This window comes from Festucalex cinctus, chromosome 2 (assembly GCF_051991245.1).
Source record: "Festucalex cinctus isolate MCC-2025b chromosome 2, RoL_Fcin_1.0, whole genome shotgun sequence".
Classification (NCBI taxonomy): Eukaryota; Metazoa; Chordata; class Actinopteri; order Syngnathiformes; family Syngnathidae; genus Festucalex; species Festucalex cinctus.
The window spans coordinates 37,247,155-37,265,851 of NC_135412.1; the positions used below are offsets into that span (position 1 = coordinate 37,247,155).

An 18,697-nucleotide genomic window follows, 5' to 3' on the forward strand; every position below is an offset into this window, starting at 1 on the left:
GTTACGAAAGAAATTTCTAGATACGAAGGTAAAAATACATTACCGAACGAAAAATACTTTCGGCTATGGCTATTTCCTACCATAGGTACCTATGAGCGTAAATACTAGATCGGTGTTTGTGCATCGTTCTGGCATCCCATTGGCTAAGAGGAACCTCTACCATAGGTATCTATGAGCCTAGATACTAGATCGGTGTCTATACAGCATCCTCATCATTCATCCCGCGGCCCATGAAGTGTTCCGATAGTTTTTCGTAAATGTATGAACTAACGGCCAACAAATTTGTGCAAAAATTCAAACAATTGGTGATTGATGAAGGCACAGTAAGTTTTAAATTACGACGAGACGGGCCTTTTTTTTTTTCTTTTTTTCTTTTTTTTTGGAAAAAAGATGCCTCGCCATACCGGAAGTTTCCATGACGTTTCAGAATTTGTTTAAAAGAATCGGCCAGAAAAAGTGTTCACCAGTCGGGTGTTTGCTCACTAAGATGATGTTTGCCTTGTACATTTACGAAGCATTGTTTAAAAACAAAAAAACAAAAAACAAACATCCTTGGATCAGTTCTTTGCAAAACACCAGGCAGAAAAAACACTTCTGAGAGAGAACATGAACCAAAGAGGGCAAAAAACGATGAGGACAGCAGTTAAGAAGGTAAATGACCATCATTTTTATTCTTTACTCTATTCTTTGTTTTTTACATTACGCAGAACTCTCATTTATTGTGCAATAATCTAATTGTAACATGTATTTGTTACATGTTTGGATGCATTTTTATGCTTTATAAAACATTTATGTCTGAATTTTGGGAGGCTCGGAACGGATTAGGGCATTTACATGGAAAATGCGTCTCTACTTACAAAATTTTCTACTTAAGAACTTTCTTCAGGAACCAATTAATTTCGTAAGTAGAGGTACCACTGTAAGTTGAAATTATTTGCAAATTATTGTATTCTGTTTTAATTTACTTTGATTTTACCGAATTTCCCAACTTCATTGAAACTGGCTTTGTATTTGTACAGGCAATTATAAACATTTTGAAGCGTTTGACGATACTTTTTAGCTATTGGTGCCAGGGCTGGACTCTGTTCGTCAAGGATAGCGGGCCAGGGCTTTACTGTATGATCAAATCACTCCTGTTCTTATGTTTTATAATGTGCTGGTGGTGTTGCCTTACCACTGTCTGTGTCCAGTGTGAAAAATGCATGTACTGCTGCGTTGTGACTGTGCAGAAAGCCCAGTATGCTTGCAGAGCGGCAAACCTCTGATTTAGGATTTAATGGAGACGGCACGCAAGCCAATGCTGAGTTCAGGGCTTGTGCAGTTGTTAAAAAGTAGCCATCCACCACCCCTCGCCTGCAGCGAGGTACTGTCCGCTCTCCTCTTCATGAGTTGCCTCGGGTATACTCTGTCCTTGCTCACACCTTTGCAGGCTAGACACACCTATTGAGCGACCCCCGAGCCTTCAGTTTAGTATGCTGGTACTTTAGGTCGGATCGACTCGGTTTAAGGATGGACATGTTGTCTCTGCACCCCAGTTCCAGCAGCCGTCACAGAGAAAATGAGTTCTGAGGATTGGGTTTAGATTTGCCACTGTAGCGCTTCCACTCCAGCAACCATCAGGGGAGAGCGAGAGCGAAAGAGAGAAAGAGAATGAACAGTGAAGCACAGCAGCGCTATCTAATAGATCAATTTGTAATAAATCTGTTGCCTCAAGCTGTTGTTCAGTCCAACTCACTATAAGGTGTCTGCATTTCTCCGGCAACAAAATGTTTCTCAGGCCGGATGTTCGGAGCGCCTACAGCTCAGTACATCTTTTTTTTTTTTTTTTTTTAACTCTGTCAAGCTAACGTATGTTGAACACATCACTGCACTTTCATCAGTGCATTCAAATTGGGCAAAAAACAGAGGTGTGGCTAAAAAAACAAAACAAAAAAAATAAAAAAATAAAAAAATAAAAAAAACAATTGATGTGACTGAACACTGAAATGAAGAAGTAACGCCACTCTCACATGAAATCTCCCCATTATCCAATATGAGCCATTAATCACGATGATGGAGCTATTGATTAAGCTCTCAGCCAAGGTTGCTTCATGTATTTGCCAAGAGTCATATCAGGATCTGTTGTAGTTGGTGCTTTTTTTCTCCCTGAAAATTAAGCGAGCCCAATTGGAAGGGCTCTATTATTATGACAAGGGTTTGATCATTGCAGGTAACAAAAGAACGGGCCTCTCTTGGGATCTCACTGCTCCTCCTCCGCTAGCAGCCATATGGACCGTACTAATTGTGTTTTATGCCAGCCATTTTCACCCATCCATCAGGGACTTGTGGGAGTGCTGTAGCTATAATGTCACCAGCAGTGGGTTGGCCTCGTGAAAGAAACATTAGCAAGCAAGATGAGGAGACAGGAAGGCAATACACTCCACGTATTGATTGAACTATGGGGCTTTTCTTTGCCTTTTTGAAAGTGTGATTTGTATTGCGTGCGTTTCCCACTTAATCGGAGAGCAACCTTCACTGCTGATAAAATCTCATTCTAGGCTTGAGGCCAGCGTTAAGCGTGCACTGATACAGCTAATAAGTGGACTTGTCTCGTAATCCCCTCTATTGCTACACATTTTCTCCCATTCATTAGCATTTTGTTCATTCATATTCCGACGGATGCCAGGTCCAGCCAGTTCCTCTACTGAGACAACAGTGCTCATCTATTTTGTTTAGTGACAGCAGAATTGCTGAAGTAATGGTGTGGAATGTAAATGTGACATTCTCAGTATTTGCTGAGCCCTCCAGGGTGGCGATTGGTCACAAAGTGTTTGAAGCGCTAAGTGTGACTGTGGAAAAATCAGTGTACATTTTAATGTGTTTATAATATGCAATCATTAAAAGGGCACCTCCATGGAAATGAGATCCCGCGAAAGAGGCGCCCTGGTGGTAGAGAGGTTTCAAAATAAAAATGAAAAAAGGGGAAGCGCTTGTTACATTGTGCCCCTCTTAACGAGTTTCTAGTGATTATTGAAATTTATGTTTTCTGCAGAGCTGTAAATCTGCGAGATATTTCCTGTTAATAAAGCGACAGAAGCAGCCCAGGCGTTAGGCTGGGAAATAAAAAGCAATGACGCTTCCAACATCCTCTCCCGGAATGAAGCGGCTGCACAAGCCCTAATTAACTGAGAGGATGAGCGGCTCGGCTCTTGCTAATGAAGACGCTCCTCTCGCCGCATACTTCCAGCTCTTGTCTATCTGGCTTTGCTTTGCCTCAGGTAGCCCCCCCCCTCCTGTATTATGTGTGAAGTTGCGGATGTGACCAGTGCACTGATGCCATGAGAGAGGCTATTTGTTGCCAGGAGGTGTCTAAGAGTCCTGCACAGGAAATCGGTCAGCTACATGATGGTTATTGTAGCTTATGTATAATGGCTGCAAGAGAGAGTGGGAGAGACAACATTGATCTCTTGTCATTGATTCCATAGATCCTCTTCAAAATGACAATAAAGTTGTTCCTGGTGTCATCCTCCAACACACCTTTTTCAAATCAGCGGAGTAGCAAATTACTCCTGTCACCACCAGCCGCCCCAAAGCTCTCGCGGCGTCGTGTGATCATCTGCTGAGTTGAAAGTCAGGTTAAATCTCGTTTTGCTCGCTTTTGTTTGGGCTTCTGTCAGTGCCGCCACATTGCAAGTCTTTGAAGCACATCATGTTGGTTTTGTAGTGCTGCCTAGATGTAAGCCAAAGCGCTATGAATTTAGAGAGCAACAAAGTAGCTGTAATGTGATCTGATGTACATCTTGTACTGAAGGCACATGTTGTTGTGGAGGAGTGGGTCATGATTGATTGTTGGAAACCGGAGCTCGCCTCCAGCTCCCACACACTATTTACCTGTAAGCTTTCCTCCATTGTTTTTTTTTTCCCCCCTCCCCTGGATGGTTGCGATATTCTCTTCTTGTCGCCTTTTCCCCCTCTTTGTTGTCGCAGGCAGCCCAAAAGCCCCTGGGGACAAACGGACAAATAGAAGACAGCAAAAGGTGAAGCTCTTCATCTTTTTCCTTCACCAGCACTCAGTCAGACAGGTTTCCAGGCACTCAACCAAAAAAAAAAAAGCAAATGTAGCCTTCTCAATCACTTAGCTTGAGGTGTAACGCACCTTATTTGGCCGTCTTGTCAAATGAAGAAAATACAAAGTGCTGGTAATATGGGATGGAGTAAGTTCTAGAACAGGTATCAGCAACCTGAACCTTTTGCTTCATTCATTTTTCAAATGTAATTCTTAATTTGCCAATTATCTGCTCTTGTTTGCTTTGGGTTTTTTTTTTGGGTTGTTGGCTGTTGCTCAAAATGTGTCTCACAGTCGCAGATCTGCAACACCTGCTGCCAGACCCGTCACCAGAAAGAAATTGTAGGGGGGGCATTACCTTTTTTTGGGGGGGCACACTTTATCAACCTAAATCTAATGTTCATCAGGTTGAACAGCGGCATTGACAACTGCAAAAGTGTTCAGAAATATTTTCTGTCACTTAAAAGCGGCAGTTCGTTCTGAAATCTAAAAGACAAACTGAAAAAAAAATGTGTAGTTCATTTTGCATTTATTCAACTCAAAAGTTCATTTGAAACAAATCCACTCTTCACTTCTGTAAACAACTATGTCCGACTGAATGACTCTGTGACACAACCCTTCTATCTGGAATTGGCTAGCAGTTGCCTTCATTTGCGTGTTGGATTAGGGCTGTACGATATGGACAAAATGTCCTTTCATTTTTGCCAGACATCTCTATTCTTTGATCTTTGACTTCACATCATTTTACTTTTTTGATGGTGCCTTCTGTATTATTTTATTTCTATACTTGTACAGATTTTTTTTTATTTTTTTTAGTATTTTATTTGTGTGTATACTTATCTACTTATATTTACTCTAATTAATTTTATTTTGTGTTATTTTATTTCACTTGTGTCTACTAAAAGACTAATTTCTATTCCATGCACAGCACTTTGTATGCAGCAATGGCTGTTTTAAAGTGATTTAGAAATAAGGTTGAGTTATGTAGATGATATACAGAAACAACATATGGGTTCAGTGAAAAACTAAGCAGAATATCAATCCAAAAGGATGTGTAAAGTGCTGTTTTTTTTAATTAGAACTTAGTGACAGTCATCAACATGAACAAACTTGGCAATAAAAAAAAAAGAGAGAATTCAACTCACATTGTACTGCAACTGCTTTAGTGATAAATAATTTTATGCTCCTTAGTTGCTGTTGTGTATGTGTGACTGCTTGGGTCTGTTAACAGCATACTGTGTATTGCTACAATTCATCCGTGCTGTGTGGCTTGACTAATTAAAATAAAAGTTTGACACTCACTTGTAAACGTAACCAGTGGACTCAGGATTCCCATTGATGTCAACTGTGGATCGAGGCACGACGTGCTCACTGCTCAGTCTTTGTCCCAGCGCCAGCCGGCAAATGCGCACTATCTACCCGGAAGTAGATTTGGGTAAGGCACGTCTGCAGAGCGCGCGTCTCCCCCCACCACACCCCACCCCTCCTGATCCTGATTGTCATTGGCTTGCTTAGTTGTCAATCACAGCCAAACTTGAAAGGAGGTATGTGGTTGGCTGGCACGCCATGCTTTACTTAAAACAGAAGGCGCAAGTTTACGTGACTGATAGGACGAATAGTTGGTGAGTCATCTTGCTAGGGCGGGCACGGCTGACTGACAGGGCGGGCACGGACCCCCAAGGCCCGCCCATGGTGACGGGTCCGCCTGCCGCCAAGATTTATTGAGCTATTCGCGTACCGATAGGTCAATCGTGGATACGTCCAAGAAAATTTCAAAAGTAAACAGAACGTTTAATACTACGCCCTACATGAACAATATTTACAAACATCACTCATAGATGACATTTTACAGTTGCGTGAGTGTTTTTGTCAATGGACATCCAAATGAGGCAGTTGGGCATTTCATTCTATGCAACCGCATATTGGGCGTCAGTACAGCTTCGCATGCCATTGGAAAAAACAAAAAAAACAACAAACCCCCCCCCCCCCCAAAAAAAAAACCTTAATCTCCTGTAATGTTTGACAAGATGGGAAAATACAGAAAGCGGGATATTCGCCCATTCCACTTTGCATCTTTAAATCATCCAGCAACCTGGGCCCACTAGAGTAGTGGCTCATGCCACAGGTTCTCAATGGGTTTGAGGTCTGCAGACTGAGACGGCCATTTGAGGAGCTTGATTCTGTGTCTCGTAAACTGTTAATACAATTTTCAGTATGAGACTATGATTCTGCAATAAAGAGAATTCATTTTAAGGCTTTTAACACATCTTGCCATTAAGCATGGAGGGCACTGTATGTTTTTCTCCTTTTTCATGATGCATTTTTTTGACTTGTGCGATTTGTAGTCCGAAAAATATGGTACATATTTCATAATACATTGAGCCATGTTTAAAAAAAAATAATCTTTCATTTCATAATAATGTCATTTCTTAAGCTACTTTAAGCATGTTTTCCAATATCGTGGAGCCCTATCGCACAACATTAGTCAGAGAAAGAAAACAGACAGATTTCAAACTATGGGTGGCCATATGTCTGCATTTCCTTGATTGACTATTTGGAAACTTAATAATCAGTTAATTGTTATAATTTTGGTGTGTACAAGTTGCCTAGTTGTGTTGCCTTGTGTTAATTTTAATTTTGTATGGCAGAAAGTACTTGGAAATATTACAAAAAATCATTTTATATTCTAAATGGTTTGCAACAGTCGAAATATTTTGTGACTGATAAAAGAACAGAAAGTTGTGTGAGGCCCAATTAAACTTCATCACATTAAATGTACATGGCACAAAAAAAAGTTCAAGAATACCTACAGCATGCTGACTGTAATTTTGAAATATTCTCATGTCAACATGAACACAGTCGAGGGACAAGTGAGTCCATCAATGTAATCACACACTGACATTCTTACTTTGCTAGCCTGCCTGCACACTTGGTGCGAGCACTGCACTCCATTTCTAAAAGCTCATTATTCGCCTGTAACCAAACTTGATTAAATGCTTGCCTCGTTTGAAACCATTCCAGCCGGACCGCCGCACAGGGTTCTTCTCGATCAGCTCTTGATTTAAAAAATGATTGGCAGCCGCTGTCGGGCGGATTTTCCGTTAGGTTGACGTCTTTGCAGATTTCACGCGTGTGATTGAGCTCTCTGAGAGCGCCGTCACCGGTTCAAGGCACAAAGCAAACATTCTGCTCGGCACAAAGCCAGTGTTGGCTCGCTATCTGCAGAAGATGGTGGCTCAATGCAATAAAAGCCAAACCAAGGAAGACTTGTGACAGCAGTTTGAATTTCAGCCCTCAATGTGCTTGCAATGCTTGGAGTCACAGGGGGATGAGATTCCCCACCAATGGGCACAGGGTCTTCCCCTGAGAACCAGGCAAACCTGCTTTTCCCCCTTTCCGTTACGCTCTGTATTTAACACTCCTGCGTTTCCATTAACACACTGAGAGCTTGTGAAAATCTGAACATAAACCAAGACTGCTTCTGACTCTTCCCTAGTGTTTCGTTTGTCTTGCTTGTGCTGCTGTAAAAAGGATGACAAGAGGCAGAGAAAACAAAAAGGACACGTCCTCTACATTTGTCTCTTTTCACTCCACCTTTCGAGTGCGGCTGCTTACATTACAGTGGCCTCATCCACATTGTACTTTCTTTTGCGGGGAGATAAAAATGCAAGCCTTTCTCTGGGAGTTTATTGGAGATAAATAAACGTGGAGTGGTAGAGGTCACGGTTTGCTCTTAGATTCCGAACGTATTGTATTTGTAAGCTAATTAGCAGTAAGGGAGCTCATGGGTAATGGGGATTGAAAGGCGTGCTTTAATTGTTTGTGGCATGTGAAATGAGAAACTATCATGTGTGACTAGCGGCCCCAGGAGATGGCAATCTGGTTGGCAGCTTAAGAAGAGCGTCCGAGAGATGCGTTGGCACACGTCTCCCGCTGCTCTTCCTGGCTATAAACCTCTCTCAGGTATTTGGCCAGCAGTGATTTCTCCTCATCTTACCTCCTCACGCTATTTGTGATCGGGTGCAGATGCTTGAGGAAAACCTTGCAGGCACCATGAGTGAATCCTGTAGTTTGTGTGTGTGTGTTTGCTTGCAGTCTCTGCTCTCTGCAAAGCTCTGCAGCACCACCTGATTTGACTTGGTAATGGGGCATTGATGAGTCTTTGGGGGGAAATCGAAAATGGCTCGCAAAGCTGTGCAACCAAGACACACGAGTGTGGGGATGTCACGACATGAAGCGCCAGAGACATCTGTGACCTGTGTTGATACATGCTCATGGTGTATGTAATGAAAGAATTGACTTGACAGCATAAATATATTTTACATTAGGATCAGCACAATTCCTATTTCAATGTCGGATGTACTGAAATGACTTATTTTATAATCAAGCATTCATTATTGTGTTTATTTCATTAAAACAAATTATGCCTGTGTGATGTTTGCACTCCGATAAGAGTCAATCATGAATTCACATAATGATCACACCCTGAATTATTGGCTACAACTGAGCAAATTTCAGGCTCTAAACGGTGTCGGGCTGGTTGTTGCCATGTCACTGGTGAGTAGGGGTGTGCTCAAAAAATCGATATGGCAATATATCGTTGCGGGCCTCATTACAATACACGTATCGATACGCAGGCGTCAGAATCGATAATGCTTGTTAACTTTAAATAGGCAGTTAACGTTTGCCTTTGCAGCTTGCATTGTACCGAAAAAATAAAAACCAGCAGCGTCTTTGAAGTTAATTGCCTTCAATTAATGCAAAAATAGCTCACCAGTGATTGGCTAAGATAAATGAAAGCAAGGAAGAATATCAACATTTATTTACTCATATACTCAACATGTCTTAATGTACCAATTTTCGTATATTTTGTTTACTTAAAAACAAAATAGAATGTGTTACATGAAAAAAAATGCTGTTTTTATTTCCCCAAATATTTCAAATAAGCATATTTTAGAGCTGTATTAGGCTCATGCCTATTAATAAATTTTCCCGGTGTTTCTGTGAAAACTGCTCCCTGCTCTGTAGTGCGTGCACATTTAGACCAGGCATGCCGCTTGGTGGTAAACCAGAAGGGCTGCTAACAAAAATATTTTTGTCAGCCAACATAACAAACATATCCTTTAGATATACATATGACTGTTATTATAAAAGGCAAGAAAATTTATGTAATATATCGGGATACATATCGCCTTGAAGATCAAGTATTGGGATACATGTATCGCGATACGTATCGTATCGTGACCCCTGTATCGTAATACGTATCGTATCGTGAGGTTTGCGGCAATACCCAGCCCTACTGGTGAGGTGAAATTTTCGCCATAGTAGAAATAGAAATCCGTTCCTCATCTATCTCTTTTGTTTGGGGCTGATGAAAAGTGGCTGTGACTGTGTGGACGCCGTGCTGAAAGATGAAAATTTTAGATGAAAATTATAGTGACCAAAATCAAAAGCAGTTATCAGGACACAGTAAGGCCATGCCTATTTGCAGTTTGTACATTTCACCTAGTCACATTTTTTCCCAGCAGAACCTATCCTGAAAACTGTGCATTTGCGGTGCTTGGCATGCATTTGTGTCCTTAATGCCACTAGATGGCGCCAAAGCTCTGGCTAATACAAAAGTACCGTAGTAATTGGTCAAAGAAGTAAAGTATATTGAAGTGGTGCATCTCGAAAATATGCTAGAAAGATCTAAGTTTAGCGCAAGTTACACAGTCTTCGTTAGCCTCATGTTCCTGTTTGCTCCGCTGAGTACCTATTAAAAAATCAAGCTAACAATTAACGAAGATTTCGGTTTTATTTGACAATTGCTATTTTTACGGCTTGTGAAAATCGAATGACATGCGCACTTCTGGTGCATTTTTTTTTTTTTTTCATAAGTTAATCTTGTAAGCCATTAATTTTAAGGTAAATGTTATAAAGATTCAATTTGTATTGATATTAAAGTGTTTTGTGATCATAGTTTTTGGTGTATTTATTGTTTAAGCTATTGATGTATAGTAGGTCAGGGGTCACCAACACCAGTCCTTGAGAGCACCTTCCTGTATGTTTTGGATGATTCCCTCCTCCAACACACCTGATTCAAACGATCAAGATTATTATCAGCTGATCATATGAATTAATCTTAACTGTATCTTAACTATATTATCAAAAAAAATAGCGCTAAAATAAATACATAAACAAAGCAAATAGATACATGCATCAGAAGTTTTGTTAGTTTTAAAATATAAAATACATTAGCGCCATGAGATTCAAGTTGAAGTCGTCCAGTAACCATGTTAGCAATTCAAAAGACCCCAAATAATTTTCACCCATTGAAATAAGTTAAAATGCCTTTAATGTGTTCCAAAACCCTACAAAAACTTTTGAAGTGTGTGTGTTTTTGTTCAAGGAAAATAGCCCTATATATGATTGTACTTCTCAAAAGCATATTAGTAACAACATAATTAAATACTGTACAACATGAAGGAACAGTTTGTGCATCATGATTAATTCATTGCACAACTACGATAAGTGACTCAGTCAACTGCAGTAGTATTAGTTTTCTGCAGAGGATAAAGAATATATGCCTGTTGATGTTTTGATTCACACGTTTTGTATTGTGTTTTGTTAAGAGAGTTGAATTAAGTTCACTGCCACTATACAACATTCATATCTGAAATTTTTGGTCACAAGTCAAAGGAAAAAAAAAATCAGCCGAAAGACGGCCATTATCTTGAGGATTTTGTAAGTTAGGTTACTCGTCTCTCAAGGCACCTCTTCTTATATGTAAATTAATATGGAAGTATCTTAAAATGGCCACTGTGGTATACTTAACAAACCTGTCTACATATATAATTTTGGGTGGTGATCAGGGAGACGAGTCAAATGGTTTGAATGCTTTGTATGACATGATTTAGCGAAAATGTTGACATTTTGTGAGCATACAGAGTTTCACATCGCAGTAGTTGTCAAATGGTGACAGTCAAGATATCGGCTATATGCCTATAGATAGTGTAGCTATAAAGATACTGTGATACCGATAAATTGTCCCAGTCCTATTCTGTTCCCAACAGCAGATTGAATCCATATTCAGCAGAGCTCATCGCTGAATGAATAGTGCTCTCAGTGTGGAGAACATAAAAGGTAGCCGAGCCAGGAGTAGTAGGGGAGATAAAAGCAGCTTGGTTTAAGCACTCTGTTATTTGAAGCACATTTCTACTGCTGTTGATGGAGCTGCTAACATAATAATTCATCTCTCTGACTTTTTATCACTCAGCGCGCACACCCACACACACATATCCACTTGCTCCACACAAACAAAAATTCCTCTCAACGGCACAGGTCAGCCCCTGCTAATATGAAAGTGATTCAGAGATGAAAATGCTCATCATTCCACAGAGTGGTGCTGTGAACAAAAAAAAAAAAAAAAGGGGTGAGGACTACCTCGCTGGGGCATCATGTCTGTGTTATCTCCCCCTGCTAGTGCTGCAATTAATATTAATGTGCTTTAAAGCTCACTCCAGCCTCCCCTCCCCACCCGCCCTGGCGCGTGCACGCATGCATGTGTGCAATGCAGGGAGGAAGAGAGTAATAAAAGCCGACGAGGATAAAAATCGAGGCAGGATATGACAGTCCTCATGTCAGTTGTCTTTGGAGCTGGACGGGTATGTGGATAAAGGCGAGTGATGAATGTGAATCTCAGTTGTAGAGACAGGCTGCCGCGTATAGGTGTCCACTCGGTCGTCCACCACGGCGATGCTGCGGGCGGTGAGCGGCCTGTTTATTTAGTCGTGTTGTAATAATGCTTGACCTTTTCCCGAGTGAACAGCCGTGCCCTTTAGCGCCTTTAGCCTCCCTTCGAATGTGCGTGTGTGTGTGTGTGTGTCTGACACAAACGCACACTCGCGCGTACTGGGGGAGAAACGAGCACCTCCTTTGCAGGGAGCTTCATGGTCTGCCAACTCCTCGAGTGGATTGTTCCAAATTAGTATGCATTAGGTGGTTAGTGCAAAGCATTTAATTATGCAAGATGGCACTAAACTGTCTATGTTATGATTAGCCCAACACGTTACACCCTTAATTCTTCATTTTTCCCCTCTCTGTGTCTCTCCGTGGGTGAGCGGGGGTGATCAGATGGTGGAGGAGGAGGAGGAGGATGCTTCCTTATTCCCCATAGAAGCATCACTTATATCTCCGGAATGTTCTCCCTTGAAGTATTTTCTACATTTGCTCTCTTTGCGCGTCTCCTTCGAACATATTTTGTTCGACAATATGGAATCAAGTAGCTTACTGTTGTTATCACAATCCTAACTTGTTTTTGCTCGTCCGCCTTTCATGGTAGGCAAAACACAAAAATCTCGGGCAGTTGTGTAGCTGCCGAAGACCCCCAGCAGCTCCCCGGAGGAGCCCATTATACAGAGAAGATATCAAACCATGAATCATTTACGCTCGTCCTCCTTTGCACGCATTCATGCAAGGCCGGCCGCATACTTTGCCTGTCTTGGTGCATCTTTAATGAATGATAATTGAATTTGATCAAAATTGGCTACTGTAATTTATACATTATTGATTATAAATGTGTTGCCTCCATCACGGACAAATGTTGTTGCTTTTTTTGTCACTAGTTAGAAAATCAATGTACTGTATGTCGGCTTATTGTGTAATCTGTGTCTTGGTCAGCATTCACACGAATGCTGTTGTATGTTGTTCTTTTTGTGTCAACGCTAATAGTGATATTAGCGATGATTAGAATAGATTATTTGTGTGCACACCTAAAATCTTTTTTAGGAGCTTAGCAAGAACGAAAAGGCTCTCTGAAGGTGGTAGCGGGTTAGTGAAAGGCTTTTCCGTTTAAATAAATAAATAAATAAATAAATAAATTAAATATCCATGTTTGTTTTCCATATTTACGGCCATCTAACTTTTAACTAATACTCTTTACTCATTTTTAGCAGTAAATAAAAATATATTGTCCAGAATGAATTTGATAGTTTGATTATTTTTTCACGTACAAATAATGCCTTTAAAAACAAAGATGACCTCACCTGGTCTGAGGAAGTAGGTAACGAGCAATCATGGTTCACCTGTTGTCTGGGTTTGGTCAGCAAACTGAGCCATGATTGGTCACTTCACAGCACAGGTGATGTCGTCTTCAGTCGACAGCAAGTGGAAAAAAAATACTTTTTAAATGCACATTAAAAAAATAATTAAATTATCAAATTAATTCTGGACAAAAGCTGAACTTTTTTACTCCTGGAAATGGATCAATGAGTCAAGTATCACTTTAATAACTGCAAATATCGAAACAATGTCGGCTTTCAATGTGGGAGATCCAAGAAAATTGATGGGAGTGCTGTTTTACTTAATTACAATACATGTTGCACATAAGTCACTTGTTTTGCAATTCTTCCATTCTGAAAGTTTTTCCATTACTAGTGGTTGGGATGTCCAACGTTAAATATGTAGTGAGATTTATACGACCTGAAATCATAAAAAAATCCCCCAAATCCTTTGGTGCCCGAATACTTTTCTGCTGTACTGGATATATCTAAAAATATCATCCATCCATCCATCCAATTTCTTGACCGCTTATTCCTCACAAGGGTTGAGGGGGGTGCTGGCGCCTATCTCAGCTGGCTCTGGGCAGTAGGCGGGGGACACCCTGGACTGGTTGCCAGCCAATCGCAGGGCACACGGAGACGAACAACCATCCACACTCACAAGCACACCTAGGGACGATTCGGAGTACCCAATTAACCTGCCGTGCATGTCTTTGGAATGTGGGAGGAGACCGGAGTACCCGGAGAAGAACCATGCGGGCACTGGGAGAACATGCAAACTCCACCCAGGAAGGCCGGAGCCTATTCCTATTAGTCATGGTGCTCCGATCGTGATCAGAAGATTTCCATGGAAAGGTACACGATCGGCATATTGTTGACTATGAATGGCTTTCATTGATGATCAAACCAAAGTCGGTATCCGAATCGGATTCGGCAGTGTAAAATTCCGATTACAACACCCCTCTTATGCATATAATTTTTTTAAATACAAATAAATTTGTTGAAGTTGTTTAGCCGTCAGCTATTATTTCACTGCTTTTACTGATATTTTTGCCATGGTATTGTAATTCCTTCCTACTCCGTATACCTGCGTCAAGTCCTCCGTCTATTACACCTCCTAATTGATGCGAATGGAGGTGCCATCTTTATTACATATAATAATAGCTCATCTGATCCAAACGCAGTCCAAAGACAATATTACGCATGCGTGAACGGAGAGAAATGAACCGCGGCTTTTCTCTGTCAAAACCAGTTAACACTTTGTCTGCAAGAAGATCAAAGCTGGCGCGATAGCCTGGAAAGCCATGATGTGACAATGATGTCACGGCATCGCCAGAAACATACAAAGCGTCCCGTGAGATTGCTATGTTGTCATGACTGTGCTGCTCATAGCGTTTGTGCGCTATCTGGATTTCTGTGACATGCTTTGGTGGCAGTATCCCACTGTAAATCCCCGCAGGTAGGCGGCATGTGTTCGCAGAACTGTTGGTCTTGCATTTTGCACGGCATATCTGTACACCAGGACATTTAAATACTGCGCTTTTAGTTTTCCTTTTTGGTGTCATGCTTCACAACAGGCTATATATTTCCTTTGTAATATATTTGGTACACAGAGAGCTTTCCTTGTTTCCCAAGCAATATAATTAGAATCCCCCACTTTTTGCTGACAGGAATAGAATAGAAATTAGAATGGAAAAAATGTGAGCAAATGCCTTTATAATAATTACCTATACTAATAGTTAAAACAGTCAATATAGCACAGGGTTTGATTAAAAACACTCATATTTCAATTTAGTACTCATCTTACATTAAACTTAAAAATTAAATAGCTTACAGATGATTTGATTTCTTGAAGTGCACCTTCGCAACCTGCAAAACTAGAAAATGCAAAGCAATACCAAGACTTTTGTATTTGTTAGCTTGATCGTTTTAACTCTTTGACTGCCACACGTTATACAGACAAAACAAAAAAATCCACAGTGCCAGCCGCTTTCGAGCATTTTAACTCATCTTTCAAGTCAAAAAGAATATTGTTTGCCTTTACTACATATACAATGTGCCCACTAAATGAAAGATCGCATTCCATTCATCGGAATTTTACTCATCATTATTAATCATCGTTGGCAGTCAAAGAGTTTAATAGCTACTCAGCCAAGCAAAAAAATGCGCATGTAGCAAAGACTCTCCATAACATCTGCTAACAACGCAGTCGAATTTAGGGACGTTCGATGCCACCTCTTCAAGACTGATACCAGTACCAGAGTATTCAAGTCATAAATATTCACCAATATCATACATAACCCCCCCTCACCTCCCTTAAGTAAAGCCAGATTATTTTAATTAAAGACTTATCCCATATGGCATTTTTTATATTCTTCTAGTCCCTGATCGTGAAACAGTCTCAATAGGATGTTGTCGCGAGTACCGACCGATACGATCCCTGGTATTGGCACCCATCTCAAATTGAGATATTTCACTTGAACATATGCTGACATTAATTGCAAAACCAGGGCTTTGGTGCCATCTTGTAGCATTGTAGGGCATTACAGAAAGAGCACAAATAACTATGGCGCGCCGTGAATAGGTGATTTTAATTATTATTTTTTTTAAGCAAATTGCTGAGGATGGATTCAACAAGGGATCTATGTATGAATAGGCAGCGTTCACTTGATACACTATCTGGCTATCTTGGTATTGGCCTAAGTCCTGACATAATTTGTTTGAAGTTTGCATGCTATTGACTAGAGCTGAGATTCGATTCACGATTCACATTGATTTTCGATTCAGTTAAGGATTTCATGCAGTACCAATTTTACTTTTATATGGAATACATTCCCAGAAGTACCAATGCTGCAAAATAATACAAACTTCTTTCTCTTACTTTTGGTGCATTAGTAAAAATCTGAATATTTACATTTATAATTGAATCCAATACAGTTACTTTAATCATGTACGTTTTTTTGAATGTGACCTGATCAAAACCATAAATAATAATTGAAATCAATTACAACCACAACGCTATGTAAATAAAGTGGCAAAATCACTCTGGCAAATCACACATTTACATTCCTGTGGCAGATTTTATACGAAGGTTCCAGTGGTTCATAAATAAATAAAAACAAATGTACAAATTTCGGGGTAGCCGTATTAGAAGTATCGAATCTTGATTTTATGAATTGATTATCGGGCTATGAAAAGGAATATCGATTCGATATCGATATTTTAGACCCAGCCCTACTATTGACACAATTTCAGCTCAGATTGCATGTAGATTCTGGCATTAAGGAATAACTTACATTATGGAAGGACAGCGCGAGACAAATTGTCTATTCTCAATATGCAGTGTACCGTAAGGAATAAGGATGGTGGTATTATAGTGTTTGTTGTGTTGTTGTTGCTGTTGCTCTGCGTTTTGTGTGAAAGGTGGATAGGGCATGAGGGTTAATGTGGTGGAAAAGAGTGATTTAGGTCAGCGGTCGTGTCTGCATCTGTCACTCTGACAGGCTGCTGCTTTACGAGGCTGTGTGGTGTTGAATAAAGGAGAGCAGGAAAGACAAGCGAGGAGGGAGCCGGCGCTTTTCAAATGGAAAGGAGGCAAAACCTGACTCGACTGTGATTTGTGCTCTCAGCGACAGGCGCGCCGTTACAAGCGGCCGTTTGATATAAACCTAATCAGCTTCACCTCTTTATTGAGGATCAAAACTGTTAAAGCCTCCACAAATAAGTGAATGTCTCCCTGCTTTCCTCCATGGGTTTATCCGTCACGCCCGTCATCTCGCTCTCACGACGTCTCCCTCCCCGTCCGTCTCTCCATCACCTCTCCTGTGCTTCCTCATCCGCTCACTCCCCTCCATTTTCAGTCAGGAGTGCACTTCACTTTCTGTGTAAACACCACAATCACTGATGAGGAAAAGAGCTGCCATCTCTGCGTGGGGACTAGAGGAGCCATTTTGTGTGTTACTTATTGCGTCTGTCTCTTTTAAGCGCAATTGTCTCATGACCCATGCGCACAGATTTCTTTTGCTTGGGCTTTTATCTGTTTTTGCAATATTGCAACAGTGCGTCCATTTCCCAATAATGATTTCTACTTAATTAGCCCGCCAGAGACATCCCTTTTTCTGCATTCGTTGATCATGTGCAACCTCCTGTCTCCAGTTTTTCATTTATTGGCTTCTATGTTTTCAAATGGCATAATAATGTTCCCAATACATCTGAGAAAGAATCTGCACTTGGGTTGCATATTTCACTGCAGTTTGTCGAATGACTGTAGGGAATGCAGTGACCTTTTATGACTAAACCAATGTCACATGAGGAAAAATATCCCTTACTTATTAGTTGGCGTAATAATTTTCTTCTGGCTACAAACTAGTTGACCGTAAATCAATAGTACCACGGATGTTTGCTGCCAAGAAGCTGTTAGTCAACAATCAATCGTCAACTCATCAGATTGATTCCGCCCATCCTGTGCTATTGTGTTCAGGCAAGGGCAATTCACTTTCACTGTGTCCATCAAATCACATGAGATTGTTCCCTTTCAAAGAGAAGAGGAAAGAAATAGATGACATTTGCTGTCAGGTCGAAATCAGACCTCTTGCATTTATGCATATCGGTTGGATACATGGCGGATATTTGCCAATACAAAATGGGTTTTCCCCAGAAAACTTGCTAAGCCTGGACTTGGAAAAAAAAAAAATCCAGCCTCTGGAAAATATTCGTCAGTGGGGGATCATTGGGGGTGTGGATGACAAACTTTGTGGCAAATCAAATGCTATTTGCCGACTGAGGGGGACTTTGGACAATGAACGGTATGCAACTATGCACCAAATCCTATTAGTCAAAGTGGGATGTTTTTGTGTGTGTGTGCCAGGCTTATCAAATGCAGCAATTTGTGCTCTATGGAAACGCTGAACAGCACAAATAAACATACTGTTTTAAAAAAAACAAAAGCTGTCATAAACCTAAACTACAGTGAAGCAGTGACCATGAATTATAATTTGAATATTAGGAGTGTGCAAAAAAAAAAAAAAAAAAAATCGATTCTCATAAGAATCGATTTTAAATGAAAATATTTTTTTTTCACTCACTCACACAAACTTCTTGTGTAAGTGAGTGAAAAAAAAACAACATCTGTGCGTGCTGTCAAGTTGCCGCGGCAATGTCATGCAGCCGACAAATTCGCCAGGTCCCGTTGCAGACATCTGTCTTATGTCAAATACTGTCTTTCCACAGAAACGTCCCGCTGTTGACAAAACAAACACAAAATGGCAAAATACAAGCTTGGGTTTAGGAAAAAAAATCACCACTACACATTAACAGAAGCCCAGAGGTGTAGATTGAGAAGGAGTTCATGGGTATACGTCCTGTATTTATATAGTGCATTTTCCTGAGTGAAAACGGAAGACCCCGCATCCCGCCTTTAAGTTGTAGCCACATTAGAGATTAGAAGGAAAAAGTCACAATTAAGTTATGCCAAAAAAAAAGTTTTTGTTTTTTTTTTGCAGTGGAGGAAAAACATATGCTGGTGAGTAATGTTAAGATGCTTATCTGTATACATTCCTGAATTGTTTTGTATGAATAGACGTTCTTTTGAGGGATAAAAGTGCTGTGAGTA

General features: G+C 40.5%; 1 protein-coding gene across 3 annotated transcripts in view; it reads left to right on the plus strand.

Moving 5' to 3' along the window:
* Positions 1–18,697, plus strand: part of rerea (arginine-glutamic acid dipeptide (RE) repeats a) — a 193,806-nt gene that overhangs the window by 19,115 nt on the left and 155,994 nt on the right. The window contains exon 1 of one of the 3 annotated variants that reach the window (XM_077514963.1): positions 11,673–11,691. The exons of the other annotated variants lie outside the window; for them this stretch is intronic. The gene's annotated coding sequence lies outside the window, so the exon portion shown is untranslated. Of the gene's footprint in view, positions 1–11,672; positions 11,692–18,697 lie in introns of those variants that run through there. 3 annotated transcript variants of the gene reach the window in all.